Raw genomic sequence first — 21,818 nt, 5'->3', positions numbered from 1 at the left:
TATCAATGATAATAATAAAAGGCTTGGAATTACTGCTCTTAAAAAACTGGGAGAGCTGCTTTTAAGAAAATTGCTAAAAAAAAAAAAAAAAAAAAAAGAGGCAGCCAGGTGCTAATGACCAGAGGCTATTTCAAGAAACTGCTAGTGAAAAGGAATGTGGATCACTTATCATTGTTTGTTTGGTTTGGTATAGGATATTTTTGTTTGTTTGTTTTGGGCACACATCCAGTGGTGGTGCTTAGGGCAAAGTCCTGTTTTATGCTTGGGGACCCAAATGGGGTGTCAGGATCAAACCTGAATTGGCCAAATGCAAGGCAAGTGCCCTATCCACTGTACTATTGCTCTGGCCTATTTTTGCTTTTCATAGATGATAATAATATGTATGCTGGTCAAATTCCAGCTTCCTTCCTGAACCATCAACATCATCACTTACCAATCCTGAACTACATTCACTCTCCTTTTTTTTTCTTTCTTTCTTTTTTTTTTTGGTTTTTGTAACCCCAGCGATGCACAGGGGTTACTCCTGGTTCTGCACTCAGGAATTACTCCTGGCGGTGCTCAGGGTACCATATGGGATGCTGGGATTTGAACCCGGGTTGGCCGCATGCAAGGCAAACGCCCTACCCGTTATGCTATCACTCCAGCCCTCACTCTCCTTTTAAGGTATTCTTTTTTTTTTCTTTTTTGGGGTCACACCTGGCAATGCACAGGGGTCATTCCTGGCTCATGCACTCAGGAATTACCCCTGGCGGTGCTCAGGGGACCATATGGGATGCTGGGATTCGAACCCGGGTTGGCCACGTGCAAGGCAAATGCCCTACCCGCTGTGCTATCACTCCAGCCCCCTTTTAAGGTATTCTAATGCAGGGATGTTTTCTAAATATTCAGCTCATCTGTTTATGTTTCTATCTGACTTTCTCTGAATGTCTTAAATACTATGTCACTGGCTTTGAAAAAATAAAATCACTGAAAATGTTAAGGACGTGATAAGGAGACTTTTATTCTTTTTTGGGGGGGAAGAGAGAGATTTGAGATAAATCTGTGCTCAGAGATTACTCCTGGAAGGTGCTCAGGGAACCACGCAATGCCCATGTGGCAGCTCACCAGGCAAGCACTTTACTTGCTATACTATTTGTCCAGCCCAAGATCTTTCATTTTTTTTTATTTAATGATAAATTATAAGCCAAAGAGTAAAGATTAATAATCATGATTAACACACATTCTTAGCCATCAGCCAAGAATTTCTCAGTACAGATCATGCCTCACAAGAGAATTCTTTCCCCAACATGAGATGTAGTCTTTATCAATATGAAAACTACTACAATCCCCATTTTCTTCTAGGAGTGCCATAGCATACCAAGATAAAGGGTATAAGGCACAAGAAGTCATATAACAAATGAAGAAATAGAAGAAATTTTATATAAACAAAAATTGTTCAAACTCATTGAACAATGGCTTCCTTTCCCTTTTCTTTCAGTAAACATTAATAAACCATGCAACTATTATTTCCAAAATATGCTTTGTAGCACCAACATCACTCCATCTTATGACTAAGCCAAAGGCCAAAGGCCACCTAAAATTAACTCCTTGCTATAATAATCTTGTCTGTATTTAATATCAATATATGTAAGCAGCTTTATGTAACGCCTTGAGGATACTTTAAGTACATTTCAACAATTTTGTAAATTTCCTTATCATCTTACAGCCTTAAATTCAGGCCAACTTGGCTGCTCAAACTTGTTTATGACCTGAAGACAAATTCTTTGAACTCCATATCTAAGGATAACAATACTTGACATTTTTTTAAAAACATCCCAAGAAAAGAACAGCACAGTAACTCTTCCTGGTTTTTCTAGATATCTTTGCACTGTAATTTCTGTAACAGCATAACTTTCTTTTAAGGTTTCGGGTATTGCTTTGCATTAGGTTTTGTAGGAAAGCCAACAAAAATCAGGAAAGAAGTACATCCATTTAGATCCGCAGTCATTGTCTTCTACATATAAAGCTTTACATATTCTGCAAATATTAGTCAATTATTATAATTACACAAAATTGTTTCTTCACACTGCAATATAAATAATCTGAAAGACAAGAAACAATGTTTATAATAAAAAGCTAGCCTAGTAGTTAACAGAAGACTAGATACAAGCTAGGCAGCAATGGACTAATGACTGAAATTTCAAGCTAGTTTTCTCTCCTTAAAAGCAGCCTCTCCGGTAAAGAAAAATTGATTAAACAGAGAAACTGACAAGGATCACAGGAACTTGGTCAATTTCTCCTAGCAGCCAGCTCTATGTGTTAAAGACTTTGAAGCTGAAAGACACCGATTATCAATTTCCTACAGAAGCTCTTTACACCAGGAAAAGGGACCAGGGGTTAAGTTAAGAAAGAGAAGGGGGGTGGGGAAAAACCAACTGACAAAATGTTGAGGCTAGCAAAATGAGTGGAAGCAATGTTTTGGAAAGACAGAACATAATGCATGAAGAAAAACTAAGGTGAATTTGTAATACAGGTGGAGATGTATTTTTACTAACTATGAGGTCTCCAATTGTGCTCATCATCAATACTCCATCGTGATATACAATCCCAACTGTACTTGGTATCTTGTAATAGATAAAACAAACAGGAAACAAAAGAATATAGCATGAAACATAGTAGAAAAATGATAGCAACAGACATTTTTTAATTGAAATTGATGGTAGGAATAAATTAACAGTGACTGGGGGGTGGATGTTTCTAGAGGCTGTGTTGAGGAATTGAGTAGGATGGCCAACAATTGAGTAGATATGAAATGAAAATGTTAATACAGATGGGGAACATCAATGTATAGAACAGATCTAAGTGGGTGAAGGGATAATAAATCAATCATTACTGAGAAAGGAACATTTAAAGAGGGCATAATGGCTGTTTCCTAATGTTTCCTAAGACTTCCTTTAACATTTTCTTTTATCACTATGAGATTCACAGTTACAAAGTTGTTCATGATTGGGTTTTAGTCAGGGAATGTTCCAATACCCATCCCTCACCAGTGTACATTTCCTACCACCAATGACGCCAACTTCCCTATCACTACCAACCCCACCCCTACCCCGCTCCCTACCCCAGCTTGTCTCTATGGCAGGTTCTCCTCCCCTCTCCTCTCCTCTCCTCCCCTCCCCTCCCTTCTCTTCTCTCCTCCCTCTCTCCCTCCCTCCCTCTCTCTCCTCTCTCTCTCTCTCTCTCTCTCTCTCTCTCTCTCTCTCTCTCTCTCTCTCTCTCTCTCTCTCTCTCCCTCCCTCCCTCCCCCCTCCCCTCATTCTGGGCATTAGCCAGGATCTGAAATATTGTTTTTGATTTCTATAACATAGTATTTGTGCATCTCAAAATCCAATTTGAGAAAAAAATCCTGAAACTGGTTTTAATTAGAAGGGGGAAAGCCACCTTAGCAGTGCTCAGGGGACCAGAGATCAATTCGGTGATTCTCAGTCAAATACAGTATTAGGTTTTCTTAAACCAAACTTCACATATGATCTCTTGGATAATATGAATATAGCTAGCTTTTTTTTATTATTAGGAGAGAGGTTTTGGGCCATGCCCTGGCAGTGCTCAGGGGACAGTTTGGTGCCAGGTTCAAACCCAGGCCTCTGACTTTAAAAGCATATACAACTCCAGCCTTATGAGGATCTCCATAACCCTAATCTGTATTTTTTTTTGGGGGGGGGGTTTTCGGGGTCACACCCGGCTATGTACAGGGGTTACTCCTGGCTCTGCACTCAGGAGTTACCCCTGGCGGTGCTCAGGGGACCATATGGGATGCTGGGAATCGAACCCGGGTCAGCTGCGTGCTAGGCAAACGCCCTACCCGCTGTGCTATTGCTCCAGCCCCTAATCTGTATTTCTTATCCAAAAGAGGTAGGGGAAAATATACCTATTGTATACAACTTTTTTTTTAATTGTCTAAGAAAAGCTTTATAGTAGAAATTATAAAAAAGGTGTTCATCTATGTACTGTAGAGAATATAAACTTTGGTAAAACAATTCCTCAAACTTAGCTTACAATTTAAAGTTAGGAAAACAAACAAACAATACCAACAACAACAAAAAAAAAACAAAATATAACATAAGACAATCTGTAACAGTGCACTATTAGACAGTCTGGGAATTTATGAGGAGGTCTGTAATACTTACAGGAAGATAAGGAAACACCTCAGAGATTGGATAAGAATTTGTAGATAAATTCAAAAGATGGCAAGGATTCCTGTAAATGAATGGAGGTAGGAAGGAATTTGGGGTAAAGACAGCACTGTGTGCAAAGGGGAAGAGGAAAAATATAGAGAAAAAAGTACAGGCAAAAGTGCAGGTAAAGGTTCTAGTTAGCAAATGAAAGAAAGCATTAAGTATTTCAAAAGTCTGCCCCATGCAGCACTGAGTATATATGGTCCCTGACACTGCAACCACAAAATAAATAGGAAAGATGAAAAGGTTGAAAGAGGCAATTACATAATACACCTAAAATTATTTTCTAATGATTTTTTACATTAGAAAGGGCATGGATGTCAAGTAAAGAGTCAAATTTTATTCAGAAAACAAATAGTCAATAAAGCTTCTGGGTAGTACTTAATAAAGAAATTTGCTAATAGAAACATTCAGCACAAGGAGCTTAGAAAATATAGCCGGGACGGAAAAACAACAGTTTTGACTTTAGCTTCATCTTCCACTACTCTCTTCTACCACCACTTTCACCACTTTCTTCCACCACTTTCTTCCTGCTCTTTCTACCCATCTATTACCTTATAACCAAATTACTAATGGCTAATGTCACTAAGAAGCCATTTCAGGCCTTCGCATACTAATATAATATGTATACATTATAAGTATATACTTTAATATGTATACATATTAAATATGTATAATATGCATACAGACATAATATGTAATTCCCTCTCAGGCTGGCACATTTCTTTTTTTTTTCCCTACAAACAGTTATCCTGTCACTTAACACTCTGTGGTAACTATAACACACACACACACACATCTCGGCACACACACACACACACACACACACACACACACACACACATGAAATCACAGAGAAATTTCAAAGCGAATGGACTGGTCCTGAATTTGCAACTCAACCTGATGTCACAGAGCTGAACGTGCCTATTTAGCCATACCACACTGAGGATTAGAGCCCAATCAATCACTGAAGACTGCTCTGCTCACCCAACTGCAGACCTCTAAATGGTAGGAAAAACCATAGAGTGATCTCAAGGTTTTCTACCCCAGATACTTAACAGTAAAGTCTGGGGTTCGAGGATAGCTTGACGACACCCTATCTCCCTCACAGGGAGAAAGTTGAGAGTTCTATCTCAGCACCTCCCCACACGCTGAGTTCAGGGCTGACAGCACTTCCAGTTGGGATCCCTAGCACTGCGGCTACACAGGTGTGCAATTTCTGATTCACTTCAACCAAGAGTGCAAGCACCACAGCCAATATATGCAAACCCTGTGTAAATTCAAAACTGTCTATGGGTTACTTGTCACAGATTGTCTTCTGTTATATTTGGGGGGAGGGGGTTGCTTTGTTTTATATCACAGCAAGAGAAAAGCAGCGTGTTAATTAAATTAATGGAAAAGAGTATCTTAAGGCGGCCCACACATGGCAATGCTCAGGACTTATTCCGGACGTTCCTGGCTCTCTGCTCAGGGATCATTCCTGGTGGTGTTTGGGGATTACAGGGATTGAACCCTGACTGACAATGTGCAAGGCAAGCACCTTTCCTGTTCTCTATCTCCATTCTAAGAAAATAGTTTCTTACAAGGAGTATGATGGACTGGAGGTTACTGATCTTTATAATCTTGCAAAGCTAACTGTAATTGTTTCAATTTACCTCCTGCCTTTACACACGCCCCTTTCTCTGTTGCAATACTTTCCCCCTTGTTTACTATTCCTTATTGAACCCTCAAAGAAACTGTCCTGACACCAAGACTTCATCAGGGCCCTACTGTGACAATACAGCACCATGGATCTTTCCTTCATTGCATACAAAGCAGTATTTTTTTATTTGGATAGCAGGGACTAAATCCCAGGTTTCATACATAAGCATTCAAAGAAGTCCCTATTTTCACTGGTGTGATGTCTTTCTTAGTGGTTTTTTTTTTTTTTTTTTAATTCAGGTATAATTGACAAGTAGTAACATTTGACCACACTGTTTCTTAAACTCCAAAAGGCCTGAATTCCTAACTGTGTTTGGCTCACAATTGTGATGTAAGTGTGCCGCTTTGAAGTTGTTAATGCTTGCTCATTTGTATAAAATCAGGCAATTAGCCATCCTATAATCATTTTTATTATTTGTAAAAGTAATTTTATAAAATGACACGATTATATAAACCATCAGTATAAAACTTAACAGATATAAAATACTTAGTCCAGTTTGGCACATGCAAACATATGATATCAATGTGCTGTTTTTATTACTGATGTTACGTATTCCATCCTTACTACAGTACTGATGAGATGTTGCAAAAGGAATCTTTAAAACTAACGGCACGGAAGTCTTGTAGAAGGAAGTTAAACCAGAGACTTGGTGACCAGGTCAAATAGGGTGTACCCATTTGACCTGGCAGTTACTAGTGGTAACTTAGTATTAGTAAAAATATAAAATAAGAAAGCAAGTGTTCGCTGATCTGGAGAAGAGTGGACAAGCAGAAGAAATAATGTGAATATATTCTAATTCTTTTTAAAGTTAGTCTAGCAGAAGACTGTATATTTGCAGTTTTCATATTATCTAAATATCTTTATATTTGTCCTTTAACTAAATTATGTTCAAACGTAAATTAATAGACAATATTATCTCTGATGTAAAATAAATATGCAATGTTTAAAAGTATGTCTGGTGCCAGGGAGATCTCTCTAAGGGCTGGAGCTCATGACTGCATACTGGAACTAACAGGGTCCCCCAGGCAACTTTAGCAGCAACTACCCACCAGCAAAACCTTTGCTGAAACCACTGCCAGAGGGATGTCCTTCCCAGCACAGTCCTGTGAGTGGCCCCTGAGCACCAACAGTTATTTTTTTAATTAAAAGATTTTAAAATTGGGGCTAGAGTGATAGCACAGCGGGTAGGGCATTTGCCTTGCACACAGCCGACCCGGGTTCCCGGGTCGATTCCCAGCATCCCATATGGTCCCCTGAGCACCGCCAGGGGTAATTTCTAAGTGCAGAGCCAGGAGTGACCCCTGTGCATCGCCGGTGTGACCCAAAAAGAAAAAAAAAAGATTTTCAAATTATATTGGAGTTTTAAAAGAAGAATATGTCTGTTTAATATAATACTGTAGGGGGCAAGAGACTCTGTGTCTCTCTCTTCTGGGAGCTTGGTTTTATAGTCGCTGGATCTTGGCTATTGATGGGATTACATGGCACCGGGGACAGTTTCTGGGTCTTGTCCCCCGTGCCTGGCTGTCTTCACCAGGGCCCTCGGAGGGAACGGGTTGCGTTTCCCTCCCCGCCCTAAGCAGAGCCTTGACGGTTGAGACCTCCTAAACCCAGCCACGGCCAGGCTCAAGGCCACTCTCCACAGGTTTGGATGAGCCTCACGCATGAAGGGACTGGCAGAGAAACCCAGGTGTGCGGGACCCGGGGCCGAGATCTCCAAGCCTGCTCAGATCAGGACTGGGCCTCTTCCACCCAGATCCCCCATTTTCCAGTAGCTAGGCAGTCACACCCACAAATTGCCCCGGTGCCTTGTAATCATCAACGGCCAACATCCAAAGACTATAAAACCAAGCTCCTGGAACATCTAATAGCCTTGTTCTCCCTCTTTGAGAATCTGCCAAACTACCAAGAGTCTATTGCCCACACGAGAGAGCCTTGTAAGCTCCCCATGGCGTATTCATATCCCAAATACAGTAAAAGATATATACATACCTCTCGGAGAGCCCGTCTGGAAAGCTACCGAGAGTATCCCGCCCGCACTGCAGAGCCTGGCAAGCTACCCGTGGCATATTCATTATGCCAAAAACACTAACGATAGGTCTCATTCTCCTGACCCTGAAAAAGCCTCCAATTGTTGGGAAAGACGAGTAAGGAGAGGCTACTAAAATCTCAGGGTTGAGTGTAATAAGAGACATTACTGGTGCCTGTTCGAGTAAATCGATGAACAACGGGATGACAGTGATACAGTGAATATAATACTGTAATGTACACTTTTAGCATCTTTCAGATATAAATAATGAATTCTAAAACCCTCTTTCATTAGAGCCCATGACCATTCTGCTTAAGCTTTTCCACTGAGGGCCAAAAGCCACAAAAGACTTAAATGCATATGGACTAAGTAAAGGGACTGCACACTAAGATATAGAAATCCTAGTAGAAATATTGATAACAAAATGGAGAAATATAGATCCTTCAGTAGTTTTATAGGGCTGGAGCGATAATGCAGTGGGTAGGACATTGGCCTTGCACGAGGCCACCCCGGGTTCAATTCCTCCATCCCTCTCGGAGAGCCCGGCAAGTTACCAAGAGTATTTCGCCCGTATGGCAGGGCTTGGCAAGCTACCCGTGGCGTATTCGATATGCCAAAAACAGTAACAAGTCTCACAATGAAGATGTTACTGGTGCCCGTTCAAGCAAATTGATGAACAATGGAATCACAGTGATACAGTGAACTTGAATTTTATTGATCTGTAAAAAGAAAAAAAGTTTCACAAACCTTTCCTTAAGGAAGTAAAAGGAAATTTCTAAATCTACCACTATCAATTTATTTTTACTGTTTGCACAAACATAAGGTAATCTGTGATTTTAAAAGTCTTTAACAGAAAAAGCCCACTATGACAATGATAGTTGGAAATGATCACTTTACATGATATAACCTTTCAGCATGTGTTTTGCAAACCAAAATGTCCAAAAGAAAAGAGAAATAGAAAGTTGGGGGGGCGTGGCAGAGGATGTCTGCCATAGAGGCAAAGTGATAGGTAGGAGGTAGCAAAAGGGAAACTGGGCACACTGGTCATAGGAAATGTACACTGGTGGAGGGACGGGTGATGGAACATCGACTGAAACCCAATCATAAACAACTTTGAAACTGTGTAGCTCACAGTGATTCAATTAAAAAATAATAATAAAATGTCTACATGGCAAATATCTAATAGTCATTTAAGCACTATCTTTAGATGACAGGTGAGGTAAAAACAAATATTTCATATATCCTTTATTTGGAAATTTAGATAAATATTACAAAAATCAGTAATTACCTAACTATTCATTGCTTTTGTTCAGATTCATTCTCTCTTGAATGTTACCAAAACTACAGCACTAACATTTTTAAAAGTTGCTAAAGCTAAAATCAGAAGTGGTAGACTCATTAACTTAAAGTTAATTTATCTTTAATAATGCCTAAACAAATATATTTTACCCATAATGACAATATTCAGTTATACCTAAAAAAAATCTAAAGCAATTTAGAATACATTCAGAAAACTCATGATCTGTTATTAACCTCATTCATCTACACACTTCTCAGAGGGAAGATGCCTCTGCTAAAGACAGTCACTTTTTGCAGAGTGATTGCTTTTCCCTGGTATCTCTAAAGCTCAGGCCTCGGGCTTCCTTCCAAAAAAAGGAGTAGGGGAAGGAGAACACACTAGTGGAGAAGGAGATAAAAGTGAGAAACCACTTAAGGTCTTAAAAATAGAGTGCAGTAGACAAGACATTCATTTGCCTTGAACGCCATTGAACTCAGATTCAATCCCCTATGCCCTATAAGAGTATCCCAATACTTCCAGGAGTGATCCCTAAAAGCAGAGCCAGGTATAAGCCCTGAGCACAGCTGGGTGTGGCCACAAAACAAAACAAAAAATATGTCATCAGTTTAGAGCACTAGAATAAAATCCAGGGACAATATATTGCTTTAATAAACTGAACACTTCTTTTTTTCTATCTATAACAAAAAATATAAAATTATAAACCATCAGTCTATAAAATCTCAATCTGAAAAAAATTTAGGTCTTAAAAGATTTTCTGAAAATAGAAAGTAAATTTGGATGATCTGCCGTATGCTGAAATCCAAATGTCACGGAAAATTCCGTATTGACTTTAGCAATACGTGCTGGTATAAAAGTGATTATATACTTTGAAGAGGTAGGACAGAAAAGAGGTTAATACCTAAAAGGCAATTTCACAACCTCATCCATTAATATATTTTACAGAACATAGTATCTTTAAAAAATACACACACAGGGGTCAAACTGTACAATAAGCATGTGCAAGCCCCAATTTAATTTCCAAGGGTCACATGTCTCCCTCCCCCAAAACCATCCAGCATAGCCCTGGAGGCACCCCAGCAAACAGTGAAGCCAGGGCCAGGGTATCCCCAGCACCTGTGTAACAAAGCAGCACAGCACCCTTAGGCCTTGTCAGTGATTCTCCACAGATTGGTGGAGAATTGCCAATGGGGTCCCAGGTCTCCTGAGCACTGCTTGGCAAGCCCAGAAATAAAAGAGTAAACAAGAAATAAATATCCAATTCTAAACGCTGAAAAATATACACTAAACATATGTCCTCCTTTCTGTGGCTCTTCATGCGTTTCAACTATTTGCAAACTTAATTTTCAAATATATAATCAGTGTCAGGAGAAAGAATCCAGAAATCAAACCATATATTCACAACAGCCTACATAAGAACAAGAAACAAAACCCCAAATGATATTTGTTAGTCCCCACAGAGAACCAGAACTTTAAACCTCTACTTTTAACTTTTTCCTTTTTTAGCGGGGAGGGGGCATACCCTTGACAGTGCTCAGGGCCACTCCTGGCAATGCAGGTGTGGAGAGGCCATATGTGGTGCTGGAGATCAGAAATGGGTCTTCTATACGAGGCAAGAGCCTTGATCCCTCTACTATCTCTCTGGTTGGTCCTTAGAAAAAGTTTTTTTTAATTTGGGGGACACATCTAGCTTTGCTCGGGGCTTACTCTGTGTTCAGGAATCACTCTTGGCACACTTAAGGGACCATATGAGGTGCCAGGAGTAAAACATGGGCTGGCCCTGTGAAAGCCTTACTAGTGTCTGGACCCTGGGGCCTTTAACTGAACATGCTACTTAAATTCACTTAAAAATGTACATCACACAAGCTGAAGAAAACTTCTGCAAGTACTAAAAATAGCAATCAACAATGAAAACACTCAAACTTGCACTTTTGTCAAAATTTGTTAATAAACAAATTTAATATACAACTTAGTATACACATTTAATATACAAAAACAACAGCATTTCAATCTTTTCAGGCTCGCAATACCAACATATAAAATAAATTATTTCAATAATAAGTATCAATAAATACTAATAAATGATGTTTTATGAATATCTTTCTATATCAAGATTGCAAATAGAGATTTATAAACCTGAAAGATTTATAGCACCTGGGGCTGGAGCGATAGCACAGCGGGTAGGGCGTTTGCCTTGCATGCATCTGACCAGGTTTCTAATCCCAGCATCCCATATGGTCCCCTGAGCACCGCCAGGGGTAATTCCTGAGTGAAGAGCCAGGAGTAACCCCTGTGCATTGCCAGGTGTGACCCAAAAAACAAACAAACAAACAAACAAAAGATTTATAGCACCCTTAAAATTTTATCAAAATAGCTACTTGCAAAAAAAATGAACTCTGACCTCTGTCTATTGCCAGGCACAAAAGTCAGATCAAAGTGGATTAAAGACCTCAATATCAGACATAAATCTATAAGGTTTATAGAAGAAAAGGTAGGCAGAACTCTGTGACATTGAAGCTAAAAACATCTTTAAGGACGAAACAGCACTGACTATGAAGTGGAAGCAAACATAAACAAATGGGAATACATTAAACTAGGAAGTTTCTGCACTTCAAAAGAAACAGTGACCAAAATACAGAAAGAGCCCACAGAATGGGAAAGAATATTTACCCAATATCCATCTGATAAGAGATTAATATCATGGATATACAAGACACTAGCAGAATTGTATAAGAAAAAACCTCCAACCCCACCAAAAATGGGGAGAAGAAATGAACAGAAGTTTCCTCAAAAAAGAAATACAAATGGCCAAAAGGCACAAGAAAAAATGCTCCACATCCCTAGACATCAGGGAGATGCAAATCAAAACAACAATGAGATATCATCTCACACCACAGAGACTGGCACACACTCAAAAGAACAAAAGCAACCAGTTCTGGCATGGATGTGGGGGAAAAGGGACACTCCTTCACTGTTGGTGGGAATGCCGACTGGTCCAGCCTTTCTGGAAAAAAATATGGACAGTCCTTCAAAGACTAGAAATTGAGCTTTCATACAACCCCGCAAGACCACTTCTGGGAATATATCCCGAGGATGCAAAAAAGCACAGTCAAAATGACATGTGTACCTATATATTCATTGCAGCACTATTCACAATAGCCAAATTATGAACAACCCAAGTGCCCTTAAAACAGATGACTGGTTAAAGAAAATTTGGTACATCTACACAATGGAATATTATGTAGCTGTTTGGAGAGATGAAGTCATGAAATTTGCTTATAAATGGATAGGCATGGAGAGTATCATGCTAAGTGAAATGAGTCAGAAAGAGAGGGACAGACATAAAAGGATTGCACTAATTTATGGGGTATAGAAGAACATAACATGAGGCTGACACCCAAGGGCAGTAGATTTAAGGACCAGGGGATTGCCCTATAGCTGGAAGACTGCTTCATGAGCCGAGGGGAGAAGGCAGATGGAATAGAAAAGGGATCACTAAGAAAATGATGGGTGGAGGAACCAGTTGGGATGGGAGATGCATGCCGAAAGTAGATAATAGACCAAACATGATGACCTCTCAGTGTCTGTGTTTCAAGCCTTAATGCTCAAAAGTAGAGAGAGAGTATGGGGAATATTGTCTGCCATAGAGGCAGGGGGAGGGTGGGAAAGGAGGGTATACCCGGGTAATTGGTGGTGGGGAATGTGCACTGGTGGAGGGATGGGTGTTTGATCATTGTGAGATTGTAACCCAAACATGAAAGCTTGTAACTATGTCACGGTGATTCAATAATTTTTTTTAAAAAATTTTAAGTAATAAATAAATTATAAATAAAATAAATAAAACTATCAAAATAAAAATGTTAATGATGATTAGTAAAACATCATTAAACATTTTCTAAATAAAGGAGTCAAAATATTTCATTGAGAAGGGCAGGGGGAGGGAAATCCCTGTAAATTTAAAAGTCAGTGAAAGCCAAGTCCAGTACCTTAGACTTTGTATTTCTAGGTATTAAGTCCAGATAACCTCTGCACTGCTAATAATAAGAAACATAAGGAGCTTTTAAATATATATCAATAATTTTTCATACTCATAAATTTATCTTAGACTTTTCTATTTATCTTAGAATGATAGAAAAACCATAGCATTAAATATCACTGACCTTTTAAAACTATTATGCAAATGTAAGGAACAATACTTTTTAATGTAAAAGATTAATATTTTATTCAAATGGTATTTTACATAAAAATGCACACTACATTTTTAAATCCTAGTCTTAGAAGTCTTACAAACAAAAAGTACATACTTGCATGTGCAAGAACATTATAGTTTAAAAATAAATAACAGGATTTCTTATAAAGCTATACAAACTATAAAAGTTTGGGTCCCACAGCCACTTGAAGGCCAATCTAACCAGAAACAAGGTGACTATCAAAGAAAGATCTTTATTGGCAATAAGCCTGCAGGTCGTAACAACTAAGATTCAAGTCCTCAGAACAACCATTTTGTCTTAATAGTTACAAGAAGTAATTTAAGTTTAATTTAGTTTCTATTTTGTAAAGGGTGAGGAGCAGGGGGAGTGACAGCATAAACCCAATAGCTCACTCCTGATGGTGCCAAGGGAGTGTGAGTTTCCAGAGATCGCACTGGTGCCTTCACCATGCAAAGCCAGGTGCTATTCCCCAAGAAGAGGTTTTTAAAGAGAATGAGAAGCCGAAAAGAGAGCCAGAGAGATAGCAATTGCCCTACATACAGCTGATCCCAGTTTAATCTGAGGCACCACCACAGCACAGAGACAGTAACAGCCCTGAGGACAGCTGGGTGTGGCCCAAACTGGGGCTGGAGAGAAGGAAGGAAAGCACATTCTTTTTAGGAAGGGTTCAAAACCACTGGGACCCAGAATGAACACAACAAAAATCCCTCCTGCTGGTGCCCTGAAGAACACAATCTTATCTGCAAACCTAAACAAAGAATCAGACTTTTGGGGAAGGGTAAACTGAGGCCTATCGTTATCTATAGGGCTTGGGGCAAGGGCAGTTGTTCTTTTCTGATATCATTCTTCTGACCAGTTTTACTACCACTCTTTCAAAAACTTTAGCTCTATCTTATATATTTAAATGCATGGAAAAACAGCTTAGTATCAATTAAAACAGGGGTTGGAGAGACAGAATAGTTTGCCTTACATATGGAACTAGGTTTAATCCAACAACACATAAAGTCCCAGAGATCCTGCATGCTCCTTCTCCCCTTCTCTCCTTGCATAACCCACCCCCAGAGATCCCAGAGGCAGAGCCAGGAAAAACTGGAGAACCAAAAACAAACAAACAAACAAACAAAAAACAAAGAAAGAACAAGTAACTTGAAAGACAAACTAATAACAGTTCATAGCACATTGTAACATTATGGCCAAATCATGACATTAGGATGAAGCATCCATATTTATTCTGTTACCTAACAGAATGAAGCATAAAATACTACTCTATTAAAATAAATGTTCTAAGAGCTGGGTAACATTTTGACCCAAATAGCAAAGAAGACATTTTATTAAGGGGATAATAGAAGAAGAGCTGGAATAAATTAATCTAATTCCCTTTTAGTTTTACATGCAGTCCTGAAACGTTCTGCCTTTTTCTCTGCTTTTTTCCCCAACCACCAGCCCTACTTTATTTACTCTCTGAGTTCTGAGAAATAAGCTACAGTTTAGAAACCTCAAATAATGCAACAAGATAATTGACAGAAAAATGAGAAACTGCCACGATACATGTAAAAAGATTAGTATTGCTTAAATTTTTTCATTTTGTAATATTTTGTAACTTTTAATCTGTGGGGAGGAAAAACTAACAGTATGTTAAATAAAATCTAGCTCAAAACAAGCATTTTAATGCACAAAATACTTAAAGTTACAGTTCTTAAATATATTTCCTATAAACCTAACACTCTAACATCTTATTTTCAGATATATTTGAACTCTATCTGTATTTAACTAAAAGGAAAGTCACATCACTTATGTAATGAAAGAGAAAAACAATTTTCTTTCCTTTCTACAGGAACAAACAAAAGCTTGGTATTAGCTATCCAAGGTGGGGTCTGAAAGCCAAAAAAGCTATAATCCATAGAACCTAATCTTAATGGGAACCCATTTTAACTTTCCAGAAGAATCAGCAATGTGAAATACTGCAACCAGCAAGCACATAAAATAGCAAGCATTTCGTGTAAATTAGATTATACAATATAATGCTGTAGGGACATAACTCAGTTTATAAACAACCGTAATGGTTTTGTTGGGGTAAAATCACCTAACTGTGATTCCCTACAGTGATAAACACACCATCCCCCACTGGCACACAGATACTTCACAAGATTCTTGAATAAATAGGAGTATCCAATGTCCAGGGTGATGGGTGGTCCTGAGGTTCCAAACCAAGGCTGTATACTTTTAAGGGATGCTGAGATAAGAACAAAGTGTGTTGTGTTTGTTTAAACCTAGGCCTTATTTAAGGTCTTTATACTATCATTGTTATAGTCCATAAATTTGTGCTATAATTGATTCAAGGAAGTTTTAAGTGTCAGTAGAAATGCTAGAAATTAAACACATCAAAATAAATACTTTGGGGCTTTTCATGTGTCTGATTCAAATTAACTAATTAAATTTACTTACATGTAATTTTAAAGGTGTAAACTTTCAAAATCTATGTGAGAAAGAATACCACACACTTCACTTTCTCAGTCAACAGGATGTTATCTCTGATAAAATGATGAAATTAAAAAGTTGCATCATCAAATAAACTATAATACAAATTTTGAAAAAACACTTTCTTTAAAGAGTGAAATAAACATGTGGAGTCTTAATCAAGCATCCACTAGTATGCCCATTTTTTTTATACTTCAGGCTTTATTTAAGTCCAATATAAAGAGATTTTTGAAGAGTAGAAAGGCAGGATTTACAAGTAGCCCAAAGGAAAAGATAAGGGATGAATAGTTCTGACCCGGCTTCTCTGGCTTGATCAAGTGGGCTTGCAACCTGAGCCAAAGGGCACAAATTCCTCACCATTCAAAATTCTTCAATAGCCGCGGGAGGAAGCAGTGAAAGGGGCCAACATGCAAATCCAACAGTCTTAGATTTAGTATTCAACTAAAACTTTTAATTAGATAGCTAAAAAATGAAGGCAATACTGATTAAATTCAAGCACTTAACCAATTCAAAGAGAAAAGTTTTTTTCATGTTAAAATTGAAAAAGATTTTGTTTATATTTTTAGATGTATTACACATTGAACTGTTAGGTACATGCATCCAGTATCATTGAATCTATTTTGAATTTAAACTCATTCAATTTGAAATGAGTTTCAAAGAAGCAGGATTTCCATATTATAGTGAAAATCATAAAGTCAGATCTTGGAGGGAAAAGGTCAGAAAATTCAGTCCAAATCTTACAATATTATCAATGATCAATGATTTGTCATTGATAACTAATATCAAGTATTTAAATTGTTATACAACCTATGTATTCAGCTTCTATTATAGAGTGAGTATAAAGATAACATAAGTGGCCAAAACAGAACAATCTTCACACTGTTTCCTATATAAACATTTTTTTGTAAGCATGTTCAGCAGTTCTTCATAACAGACAATATGAAATATATTATTTTGGTTGTGTTTTGGGTCAGGGATGGAAACATCCTGAATTTGGTGGAGGGAAGGTGGTGGGATGGGTGTTTGAATATTAAATGTAATCAAATATTGTGAACTTATAAAATAAAAAAATTTATTTTAAAGATAACATAAGTGAAAAATATTAAGGTGAAAAATTTTGGCTTTATATTATCATGGAAACACTCTATCAGTAATTGTTTGCTTAGATCCCCTGAGTCTGCCAGGAAGGACCCCTGAGCAAAGAACCAGGAGCTAAGTCCTGGACCCAGAAACAAACAAAAACAAACAAACAAAAAGGAATTGCTTAAGAGAACTATTTACAAAAGTCCAAAGAAAAAAAACAGTCATGAACAAATGGTGGCCAAAGGAAAATTAACATGAAATTGAACCTCCATCTTATATGGCACAACAAAATAATGAAAATGTGAGGACTTTTAAGAACTTAAAACAAACACCAGCTTTAAAATTAATGAAAATAATTTGAGATTATTTTAAAGAAATTAGCGAAAGATCAAAGCAGGATAAAAATTACATATTTCTAATAGAATGAAACATTTTAGGCAATAGAGCTCTACATATGCACTCTGAAAACTATTTTTTTAAACTGGTAAGAAATCACTACAAGTAGTTAAAAAAAATTTTAAGTAACATATTTTTTAAAACAACCTCAAATTAAAATGCCAGAGGTTATAATAAAATTAGACTTTGTAAAAAGAAGATGAATAATACACGGAAAAAACAACCGCGTGCTTTTATACCTTGCATTAAAAAAGGATGACAATCAATTGGAAAAATCTTACAAGTTTCCTAAGAGTCAAACTCAAAGGGCTGGAGAAAATGCTTTGCATGCCAGAGCAGAGGGTTGATCCCCGCACCATATGGTGCACAGTGCACAACCAGAAGTGACCCCTGAACACTGCACAGGGCAGGTGGGGCCAGAAACCAAAAATATAGTTTGTTAAATGGAAGAAAACGGAAAGAATATACAGTAAGTAGTTGAAAAGAACTCTTAAAATCTATCATGCAACAGCATTTTATACAATTATCAATTTTTTAAAAATCAGGGTGAGGGAGTAACAAATTGCCAAGGGCAGCAGGACTAGACAGAACAGAGATTACTTATGAGGGGGAGAATGATGGGAGGAGGAGGGTCCCCTAGGATATTGGTGAAGGAAGTACTGTAAATCATGCTACCTCAATAAAAATGGGGGAGAGTTGGAAAGCAGCTAAATTATTGAACCAATTTTTTTTCTGAAATTACCGTTTTTCTTCTCTTCTTTCTGTATGGGGTTTCCCCCCAAGCAGTACTTAAAGATCAAGCAATTGCATTTCAATAAATACTAAGCCAAGTTACTGTTTTGGGGCATATTGAATAAACCACGGGTAGCTTGCCAGGCTCTGCCATGTGGGCGGGATACTCTTGGTAGGTTGCCAGGCTCTCTGAGAAGGACGAAGGAATCAAACCCGGGGTCACAATGGAGACATTACTGGTGCCCACTCGAGCAAATCAATGAACAACAGGACAACAGTGCTACAGTACTACTAAGCCAAGTGAACTCTACTGTCTGTTCAGTGCTAAGGTCAATGGTACAGATAAATGTGGTCCCTGGCATTGAATATGGGTCTCCTACATGCAAAGCCTACTGACATATCACTCCAACCCTTAACTAGACATACCCTCAGAGGTTCAATTATTATACAGCCTTTTGTTATACAAAAGTATTAAATCTGGGGCTAGAGTGATAGTACAGTGGTAGGACCCCTGCCTTACACATAGCCGACCTACACTATATGGTTCCCAGAAACTGCCAAGAGTGATGATCCCTGAGCACATAACCAGGAGTAAGCCCCGAGCAGAGTCAGGTGTTGCCCAAAGACAAATAAAAACAAAACAACTAAGAAAGTATTATCTTTGGGGACTGGGGAAATAACTCAAGGTGGGAGTGCAAGAGCGGTCGGGATTTGGTTCCTGGCACTGCAGTATCCCCTGAGCACAACTAAGCACCATGCAAGAAGTAGCAGTCTCATCCCTCACCCCAAGGTATAACCCCCAAACAAAAATCTTTTAAGTAAATGCCTAGCTCATACTGTTTTACGTTTCTAATTAAATTCCTGTATACTAGATCTCAATTAACCCTTCTCCTATCAAGACATTTTACATGAGAGCAACAAAAAATCTAAAAAAAATGACTTTATCAAAAGAAAAGCACTATGTCAGAAACAAATCCAAAACTCTCCTATAATAAACCAAACTACTTTTCCTTTAAGTAATGTGCACAAAAAACCACTTAAATCCTTATTCTTTCCCAACCTGTTGTTATTTGCTTTACAAGTTGTTTCAACAGCTGATTCTTATAATAACCCCATATAAGGTGGGTTCTTTTTATTTAGTGGGTGCTAAGGAATCAAATCTAGTATTGCTGCATGCAAAGCATGTGATGCCCAGCAAAAATACAATTATTTTACTTTCTTTATGATTTTTTTTTTTTTTAATTTGGGGAACACCCAGAGATGTTCAGAAATTCCTGGCTCTGTGCTCATGAATCATCCCAGGAACTGCTATGGGAACCATATGCGGTGCAGGAGATTTCAACCATGGTCAAGTCTGACAAAGCCACATGCAAGGCAAGTGTCTTCCTCTACTATGTCTCTAATCATTCTTTTTGTTTGGGTGCGCATGCAGTGCCAGGATCAAACCCAGTTGACCCAGTTAAGTTCTCTCTCCAGTCCCACATACAGATCTGAAAATAGACTCATATTTGAAAACCAGAAAACTATCTAATATCTTTCATAAGACAATTTAAAATCCTTACAATTTCTGAATTTAATACCCTTCAGTGGGTTGGAGAGACTATACAGGAGTAGCACTTGCCCTGTACATGGCCAACCCAAGTTCAGTCCCCAGGTGCCACATGCAATCCCTCGAGCACCATCACTAGTGATCCCTGCACACAGCCAGGTGCATGCTCCCAACCATGAAGTGTTATTTTATTTATTTTATCAAATAAATAGCTTTAAAGCATTTCATCTGGGATAATACCAAATGAGTTAACTTAGCAAATTACATTGAAAGCATTAACACGCAGGCTGGGACCTGAGAGACAGACTGTGGTTAAGGCTCTTATGGCAGCACATAAGAGATCTCAGCTCTATCCCAGATATCACATATGCTCTTCCAAGCACCACCAAAAGTGATGACCTCTGAGCACAGAAGCCCCCAGAGCACTGCTGGGTATAGCCGAACCCCTGCACCAGATAAATAAAATGCAGGTTGGCGAGATAGTACAGGGGTTATGGTACTTGCCTTACATGTTCATCCCTGTTCCATCCTCTCAGCACAGGTTTCCCTGAGCATAGCCTCTAAGTACTAAGCTGGAAATAGCCCCCAGACCACAAAATAGGTCTTGCCTATCCACCACCTCCAATCAAATGGTTAACTTACTAACAAATGAACTATAACTGCCAAATGACCACATGAAAAGTTTTTCCAATATTATCTTTGTCTAAATAATTTTATAAACATTTTCAACAGCCCTGAGGATAATAATAATTACATCTATTCTACATGCAAAAGTTATGTTCATGTTAAACTAGGACAAAAGTACACGTACAGCTAATAAATTAGAATGAAGTAATAACTCCCTCACATATAAACTTATCATACAAAATATTTTTATTATACAAAATATTTTTTAAATCAGTGCAATTAATATTAAAACTACTGAGAGGGGCTGGAGCAATAGCACAGCAGGTAGGGTGTTTGCCTTGCAAGCAGCTGACCCGGGTTCGATTCCCAGCATCCCATATGGTCCCCTGAGCACCGCCAGGGGTGATTCCTGAGTGCAGAGCCAGGAGTAATCCCTGTGCATCGCCGGGTGTGACCCAAAAAAAGCAAAAAAAGCCAAAAAAAAAAAAAACCAACTATGGAGATACTAATTCTGCACATGCTGTGAAATTGCATACCTAAAGTTTTCATGTATTTAGGTATTAGTTGGCAGTACAGCTTAATAGGCTGGAACACATGCTTTTTCATTCAGGAGACCTGAGTTCAATCTTTAGCATACATGGTCCCCCAAAGCATCCCCTGACTACCAAAAGTGACCCCTGACTATCAATCTGTGAGTAACCCTAAGTACTGCCAGACATGGCCCCCAAACCATAAATAAAATAAATGTTAGTCATCTTCAAATGCTTTACTATCATATATTACTAAAATGTTTTAACTTTACCTCAACTACAGCAATTATTATTATTCTATTTCCATCTGCCATAAAAATCAAGCTATAAATCAAAACATAAGAGGAAGAGAAATCAGTAACTGAAAGGTAAATGAATGAATTTGGATCCAAATTATTTATTAATAGATATTTATATTTACTTAATATGCAAACTAAATGTACAAACTAAATGTAATGAGCACTGGTAGTTAAATTGCAGACATTTTGAAATTTCTCTTCAAAAAAATACACTGGGAGCTTGCCTTGCACATAGATGACCTAGCTTTCGGTCCCCACCACACTACAGGGCCCCAGAGCCCTACCAGGAGTGATCCCTGTGCAGAGCCAGGAGTAAGTTCTGAGCACCACTGGGGGTGGCACAAAAAACGAAACAAAAGAAAAAGAACCCTTTAATTATTAAATGAGGTCAGGAAGATCGTTCAAAGGGGAAAAGCACACTTCTTTCATGCATGAGGCCTTAATTTAAGTCCCCAGCACCCACACAAACTCCCAGAGCACCAGGGACTATAACTTCTTGGAGGCCTCTGAACACACACTGAGTGGTCATGGTGGTGGTCCCCAAAATTTCTAGCCCTGAGCCAAACCATGGTGCCCAATCATTGATTCAGCAAAGTAGAACTAGGACTGGTCCTGAGCCCTCTGAATCTTGCTTAGGAGCCTCCCCCTTATGAAAAATTATTAAATACATTCAT

At 38.4% G+C, this 21,818-nt stretch overlaps 1 protein-coding gene across 1 annotated transcript in view; it reads right to left on the bottom strand.

Annotated features, from left to right (window-relative positions):
- LIN28B (lin-28 homolog B) overlaps positions 1-21,818 on the bottom strand; it is a 126,228-nt gene that overhangs the window by 79,818 nt on the left and 24,592 nt on the right. The gene's annotated exons all lie outside the window — the stretch shown is intronic.

Source organism: Sorex araneus, chromosome 4 (assembly GCF_027595985.1).
Source record: "Sorex araneus isolate mSorAra2 chromosome 4, mSorAra2.pri, whole genome shotgun sequence".
In the NCBI taxonomy this organism is placed as follows: Eukaryota; Metazoa; Chordata; class Mammalia; order Eulipotyphla; family Soricidae; genus Sorex; species Sorex araneus.
This window is presented reverse-complemented; position numbering and strand designations above follow the sequence as displayed.